Source organism: Oratosquilla oratoria, chromosome 38 (assembly GCF_046742065.1).
Source record: "Oratosquilla oratoria isolate Oo_2021 chromosome 38, ASM4674206v1, whole genome shotgun sequence".
Taxonomy (NCBI): domain Eukaryota; kingdom Metazoa; phylum Arthropoda; class Malacostraca; order Stomatopoda; family Squillidae; genus Oratosquilla; species Oratosquilla oratoria.
The window spans coordinates 17619073-17627072 of NC_134814.1; the positions used below are offsets into that span (position 1 = coordinate 17619073).

Genomic DNA, 8000 nt, shown 5'->3' on the forward strand with positions numbered 1-8000 from the left:
CACACACACACACACACATATATATATATATATATATATATATATATATGTGCAATAAAAACACTAGGAGCGTGTGTTCACAAATGCGTAAATAACCACTAGGAAAAAGTAAACTAACGAAGCAGAGCGCTTTCGTGTAATTACATCTTCAGTGCAGATATAAAGAAGGACTTATTGTATCTGCACTGAAGATGTAATTACACGAAAGCGCTCTGCTTCGTTAGTTTACTTTTTCCTAGTGGTTATTTACGCATATATATATGTGTGTGTGTGCGTGTGTGTATGCACACACACGCACACACACACACACACACACATATATATATATATGTATATATATATATATATATATATATACATATAAGTCATTCATACACACTGTTACCGTTTAGCTTTTGGGTGATCACATCTGTGTTCTTGTTTTCGGTTTGCTCTCCGGGCTCCCTCGCGCCTCGCCAATCGGGGAACTTGGAGGACCCGCAGAGTTCAGACGCCCGACCACACGACTTCAGGAAACCAGACGTCGCTTGGATCCCTGGATATAAGGTTAGTGACTTTGTCAGTTAGAGAGCACGTGTGTACTCGTCTAGATGCAATGCATAGAATTAGAGCTATATTCGCATAGTCTTGCTTGTAGTCAAATATATCTTTCAATTTCCTTTAAGCTCCCTGATTGCAATGTTTCTTCTTCTTCCAGACAGAAGGGGCGTTTAATGGAAATTGACGTCGCTCGGCAGCTTGCAGGCACCATGGAAAGAAAAGTAAGTGACTTTGTCTATGTAAGATCACGTATGTATTTACACAATATAGAGGATAAAATGTATAGTCGCAGGCTTTTATCTCTGTGCTTTCATTGGCTTTGAAATCACTTATGATGTCTGACTGTACTATTATATCTCCTATATTGCGTCTGCGTGTTTGCGTGTGTCTGTGAGTGTGTATGACCCATGAAGTGTACACGCGTGTCACATGCTGCACGTGATTTTCTCGTGGGATGCGAGATGTTTCGTGTGGTGCTCGTGCAGGTGTGTTATTGTCCCGCGTGATAAGAGGGCATGTCGCGAAGCGCAAAAGACTGATTTGTCCATAGTGCACGGAAGTCCCCGCAAAACGGTGTGTTTGTAGGTTGACTATATGTATGGGTGAATGTGTGTAAGGAAGAACGCGAGATCTGAATCTGCTTGTGAGCATGATTGAATGCTTGTGAGTGCTTGCAGTGAATGGAGTCCTGGTCACCCCAGCGTCCCGGTAGGCAGGCGATCGTTCCACGGTCGCCCCAGCGTCCCGGTTGGCAGGTGACAAGGAGTTGCCCCCGCGTCCCGGTAGGCAGGTGTCCAGTCCCTGGTCACCCCAGCGTCCCGGTAGGCAGGTAACTGTGTGGTTGAGATTGTGTGCCTCTTGGTATGTTTGACTGAATACATGTGTGAGTGCCTGTATGAGTGTTTGTATGTGTGACTGGCTGAGTGCATGCTTGAATGCTTGTGAGTGTTTGAAGTGAATGGTGTCCTGGTCACCCCAGCGTCCCGGTAGGCAGGCGATCGTTCCACGGTCGCCCCAGCGTCCCGGTTGGCAGGTGACAAGGAGTTGCCCCAGCGTCCCGGTAGGCAGGTGTCCAGTCCCTGGTCACCCCAGCGTCCCTGTAGGCAGGTAACTGTGTGTTTGAGATTGTGTGCCTCATGGTATGTTTGACTGCATATATGACTGAGTGCATGTATGAGTGTTTGTATGTGTGACTGCCTAGGTGCATGTTTGAGTGCTTGTGAGTGTTTGAAGTGAATGGAGTCCTGGTCATCCCAGCGTCACGGTAGGCAGGCGATCGTTCCACGGTCGCCCCAGTGTCCCGGTTGGTAGGCGACAAGAAGCTGCCCCCGTGTCCCGGTAGGCAGGTGTCCAGTCCCTGGTCACCCCAGCGTCCCGGTAGGCAGGTAACTGTGTGTTTGAGATTGTGTGCCTCATGGTATGTTTGACTGCATATATGACTGAGTGCCTGTATGAGTGTTAGAATGTGTGACTGCCTAGGTGCATGTTTGAGTGCTTGTGAGTGTTTGAAGTGAATGGATTTCCTGGTCACCCCAGCGTCCCGGTAGGCAGGCGATCGTTCCACGGTCGCCCCAGCGTCCCGGTTGGCAGGTGACAAGGAGTTGCCCCAGCGTCCCGGTAGGCAGGTGTCCAGTCCCTGGTCACCCCAGCGTCCCGGTAGGCAGGTAACTGTGTGGTTGGGATTGTGTGCCTCTTGGTGTGTTTAACTGCATACATGTGTGAGTGCCTGTATGAGTGTTTGTATGTGTGACTGGCTGAGTGCATGCTTGAATGCTTCTGAGTGTTTGAAGTGAATGGAGTCCTGGTCACCCCAGCGTCCCGGTAGGCAGGCGTTCGTTGAACGACCGCCCCAGCGTCCCGGTTGGCAGGTGACAAGGAGTTACCCCAGCGTCCCGGTGGGCAGGTAACTATGTGTTTGAGGGTGTACCTTTTGGTATGTTTGACTGCATACGTGTGTGAGTGCCTGTATGAGTGTTTGTGTGTGTGACTTGCTGAGTGCATGCTTGAATGCTTGTAAGTACTTGCAGTGAATGGAGTCCTGGTCACCCCAGCGTCCCGGTAGGCAGGCGATCATTCCACGGTTGCCCCAGCGTCCCGGTCGGCAGGTGACAAGGAGTTGCCCCAGCGTCCCGGTAGGCAGTTGTCCAGTCCCTGGTCACCCCAGCGTCCCGGTAGGCAGGTAACTGCGTGTTTGAGGGTGTGCCTTTTGGTATGTTTGACTTCATACATGTGTGAGTGCCTGTATGAGTGTTTGTATGTGTGACTGGCTGAGTGCATGTTTGAAGGCTTGTGAGTGTTTGAAGTGAATGGAGTCCTGGTCAACCCAGCATCCCGGTAGGCAGGCGATCGTTCCGCGGTCGCCCCAGCGTCCCGGTTGGATATATACATACATACATAATATATATATATATATATATATATATATATATATCTATATATATATATAAATGTATATATATATATATTTATGTATATATATAAATACATATATACATAAATTTATATATATAAACATGTATATATATGTTTATATATATATATACATATATATATATATATATATATATATACATACATACATAATATATTTATGTATATACATATATATATATATATATATATATATATATATATATATATGTATATATATATTTTTTCACCTCCTTTGTAACCACTGTCACCACCACTGTCGGTCCTCGACCGTTACACTATAGTAGTCTCGTAATTTCACTCACAAGGCCCCTTGCCTTCGTTACGTCATATCCAATAACTTTTCAAGTTCTTCTTATGCAGTAGGCCCCATGCCTAGTAATTGTCATGTACTTCAAATCAGTCCTGAGGTTAAGGAAAATGGATTAGTTTTCTTTTCTTTCCACTATAATTACACTGTCTTGGTACACTCAGGATCTCTCTCTCTCGACTCGTCCGAGATCCTTTTCTCCACGCCAGACCACCTTCGTTCAGACGTCACTTTTTATTCGTCCAATAGTCTTTTACTTCTCAAAACAAGTGACACACCTTAAGGGCGTGTCTTTTTCCCTTTAGGCCAATAATATTTGTTTATATACCCATTTACCTCCAATCCGAGAGACTGTTACAGTCCTTCCAGAAATATTGCTGCATAAGCAAAAGCAAGAGCATGAGCGTGAGCGTGAGCATGAGGTGACGTCATTACGCAAATAGTCTGCCGCTAACATTGAATTGATTACATCAGCAATTATAAAACAGTCACCTCCGTCGGCCGTGTTTATGTAGACAGAACGGCAGCGCAAAAGACTGATTTGTAAGTTCCATAGCGCGCGGAAGTCCCCGCAAAACGGTGTGCTTGTAGGTTGACTATATGTATGGGTGAATGTGTGTAGGGAAGAACGCGAGATCTGAATCTGCTTATGAGCATGATTGAATGCTTGTGAGTGCCTGCAGTGAATGGAGTCCTGGTCACCCCAGCGTCCCGGTAGGCAGGCGATCGTTCCACGGTCGCCCCAGCGTCCCGGTTGGCAGGTGACAAGGAGTTGCCCCCGCGTCCCGGTAGGCAGGTGTCCAGTCCCAGGTCACCCCAGCGTCCCGGTAGGCAGGTAACTGTGTGTTTGAGGGTGTGTCTTTGGTATATTTGACTGCATACATGTGTGAGTGCCTGTATGAGTGTTTGTATGTGTGACTGGCTGAGTGCATGCTTGAATGCTTGTGAATGTTTGAAGTGAATGGATTTACTGGTCACCCCAGCGTCCCGGTAGGCAGGCGATCGTTCCACGGTCGACCCCAGCGTCCCGGTTGGCATGTGACAAGGAGCTGCCCCCGCGTCCCGGTAGGCAGGTGCCCAGTCCCTGTTCACCCCAGCGTCCCGGTAAGCAGGTAACTGTGTGTTTGAGGGTGTGCCTTTGGTATATTTGACTGCATACATGTGTGAGTGCCTGTATGAGTGTTAGTATGTGAGACTGGCTGAGTGCATGTTTGAATGCTTGTGAGTGTTTGAAGTGAATGGTGTCCTGGTCACCCCAGCGTCCCGGTAGGCAGGCGATCGTTCCACGGTCGCCCCAGCGTCCCGGTTGGCAGGTGACAAGAAATTACCCCCGCGTCCCGGTAGGCAGGTGTCCAGTCCCTGGTCACCCCACCGTCCCGGTAGGCAGGTAACTGTGTGTGTGAGGGTGTGTCTTTTGGTATGTTTGACTGCATACATGAGTGCCTGTTTGAGTGTTAGTATGTGTGACTGACTGAGTGCATGTTTGAATGCTTGTGAGTGTTTGAAGTGAATGGTGTCCTGGTCACCCCAGCGTCCCGGTAGGCAGGCGATTGTTCCACGGTCGCCCCAGAGTCCCGGTTGGCAGGTGACAAGTAGTTGCCCCCGCGTCCCGGTAGGCAGGTGTCCAGTCCCTGGTCACCCCAGCGTCCCGGTTGGCAGGTATCTGTGTGTTAGAGATTGTGTGCATTTTGGTATGTTTGACTGCATACATGTGTGAGTGCCTGTATAAGTGTTTGTATGTGTGACTGGCTGAGTGCATGTTCGAATGCTTATGAGTGTTAGCAATGAATAGAGTTCTGGTCAACCCAGCGTCCCGGTAGGCAGGCGATCGTTCCACGGTCGCCCCAGCGTCCCGGTTGGCAGGTGACAAGGAGTTGCCCCATCGTCCCTGTAGGCAGGTGACCAGTCCCTGGTCACCCCAGCGTCCGGGTAGGCAGGTAACTGTGTGTTTGAGATTGTGTGCCTCTTGGTGTGTTTGACTGAATACATGTGTGAGTGCCTGTATGAGTGTTTGCATGTGTGACTGACTGAGTGCATGTTTGAATGCTTGTGAGTGCTTGCAGTAAATGGAGTCCTGGTCTCCCTAGTTCGGCTCGGGCCTGGGCTCGGGCTCGGGTCTGCGCTCGGGCTCGAGGTCGGGCTCGGGGTCAGGCCTGGGCTCGGACTCGGGTCTGTGCTCGGACCTGGGCTCGGGCCTGGGCTTGGGTCTGTGCTCGGGCCTGGGCTTGGGTCTGTGCTTGGGCCTGGGCTTGGGCTCGGGCTTAGTCCTGGGCTTGGTCTCGTGCCCCGGCTCGGGCTTGGGCCCCGGCTCAGGTTTGGGCCTGGGCTCGGGCTCGAGCCTTGGGCACGGGCACAGGTTCGGGCCTGGGCTCGGGCTTGGGCTCGTGGTCGGGCCTGGGCTCGGGCTCGGGTCTGGGCTCGTGCCTGTGCTCGGGTCTGGGCTCGGGCACGGGCTCGGGCCTGGGCTCAGGTTCGGGCCTGGGCTTAGGGTCAGACTCGGGCCTGGGCTCGGGCTCGGGCCTGGGTGCGTGCTTAGGCTCGAGCCTGTGCTCGAGCCTGGGCTAGGGCACGGGCCAGTGCCTTAGCCCAGACCCGACCCTGAACCAAAGCCCAGGCCCCAGCCAAGGCTTGAGCCCAGACCCGAGCCCAGGCCTGAGCCCCATCCCGAGTCCAGGCCCGAGCCCAGGCCCGAGCCGAGGCGCGAGCCCGAGCCCTAGCCCAAGCTCGAGCCCAGGCCCGAGCCGAGGCCCGAGCCCGAGCCCAGGCCCGAGCTCGAGCCCGAGCCCAGGCCCGAGCCCGAGCCCAGGTCCAAGCCCAGTCCTGAGCCCCGGCCCGAGCCCAGGCCCGAGCCCGACCCCAGGCCTGAGCCCAAACCCGAGCCCAGGCCCGAGCCCGAGCCCGAACCCAGGCCCGAGCCCAGGCCCGAGCCTGAGCCCAGGCCCGAGCCCGAACCAGAGCCCAGGACCGAGCCCAAGCCCGATCCCAGGCCCGAACCCGAGCCCGATCCTGAAACCAGGCACAACCCGAGACCAGGCCCAGGCCCGTACCCGAGCCCAGGCCTTAGCCCGAGCCCACGCCCGAGTCCGAGCCCAGGCCCGAGCCCAGGACCGAGCCCGAGCCCGAACACGAGCCTAGGCTCGAACCCTAGCCCGAGCCCTTACCCCGGCACAAGCCCGAGCCCAGACCCGAGCCCAGGCCCGAGCCCGAGACCAGACCCGAGCCCAGGCCCGAGCCCGAGACCAGACCCAAGCCCAGGCCTGACCCCAGCCCGAGCCCAGACCAGAGCCCAAGCCCAGGCCCGATCCCGAGCCCTAGCCCAATCGCGAGCCCAGGCCCGAGCCCGAGCCGCGGCCCGAGCCCACGCCAAAGCCCGAGCCCAGGCCCGATCCTGAGCCCGAGCCCGAGACCAGGTCCTAGCCTAATCTCGAGCCCAGGCCCGAGCCCGGCCTGAGCCCGAGCGTGAGCCCAAGCCCATTATTATCATTATTATTATTATCATCATTATTATTATTATTATTATTATTATTATTATTATTATTATTATTATTATTATTATTATTATTATTATTATTATTATTATTATTATTATTATTATTATTATTATTATTATTATTACTACTACTATTATTATTATTATTATTATTATTATTATTATTATTATTATTATTATTATTATTATTATTATTATTATTATTATTATTATTATTATTATTATTATTATTACTACTATTATTATTATTATTATTATTATTATTATTATTATTATTATTATTATTATTATTATTATTATTATTATTATTATTACTATTATTATTATTATTATTGTTGTTATTATTATCTGATGAACTCTGTTTTCAAGTCAGTTAGGTGAGTGGTTATTTGTTTCTTTAACTTAATTTCAAGGTTACCGTGAATGAGAGTAGAATGCAAGTAACTAAAAACGGCTTTATTTCTCTGCTGAATTTGACATTACCAGAGGTCGTGTTTGGCAATGAAGGTTCGAGGGGTGTCGTGGTACATGAGAACGTTGATGTTTTATCCCTTGTATTTAAAGGTTGAGAGCATCAACGCTTCGAAGATGTCCACCTGGTAAGCTAGAGATAGCTGAAAGTGTAGATTCAATAAAGGTGGTAAAGAAACGATGGAGTGTTCGTTTCACAAGTTGACTTTAAGTCACAGGAAATTAAACAAATATCTATCACTCACTGGTAATGTCACTCGCTTGACCGCCCGCTTGTCTTTGTCTCTGCGTGACGCTATTTTACGCTGTTCGCTTGCCCAAGGCAGTTGCTAATTTTAATTTTCTACAATTATTCCTTGTACACAGAAATTTACATTTCAGTTGTATAATAATTCAAATATATTCAACTTTCGCATTACAAAATAATTGATAATCAATTATGTAAACAGAATGGCAATTTGATTGTTCTAGAAGATTCACGCCCACTACACGCATGCACATATACAGTATACATACACACTTCCAACTACGCGTTTACTTGTATCTCCTACATGTATATAAAGTGCTACGATCTGTAAAAGGGTCCAAATTGGAACTTGTCGTGGAGCCCTACCTCCAGATGAGAATCTAGAAATATTGCTACTTCTCGTTGTTCATAAAGTTGTCCAAACCTATTCCCCCTTGAAAGTCATCGTCCGTTCGTGTGAAGGAGGTATAGTGATGGTGCACTGGTTGGTGAGGTTATTTAATGTTTGCTGG

At 49.8% G+C, this 8000-nt stretch overlaps 1 pseudogene; it reads left to right on the forward strand.

The window, feature by feature from the left end:
* Positions 1-7373, forward strand: part of LOC143019808 (uncharacterized) — a 21752-nt pseudogene extending 14379 nt beyond the window's left edge.
* Positions 7374-8000: the final 627 nt, after the last annotated feature.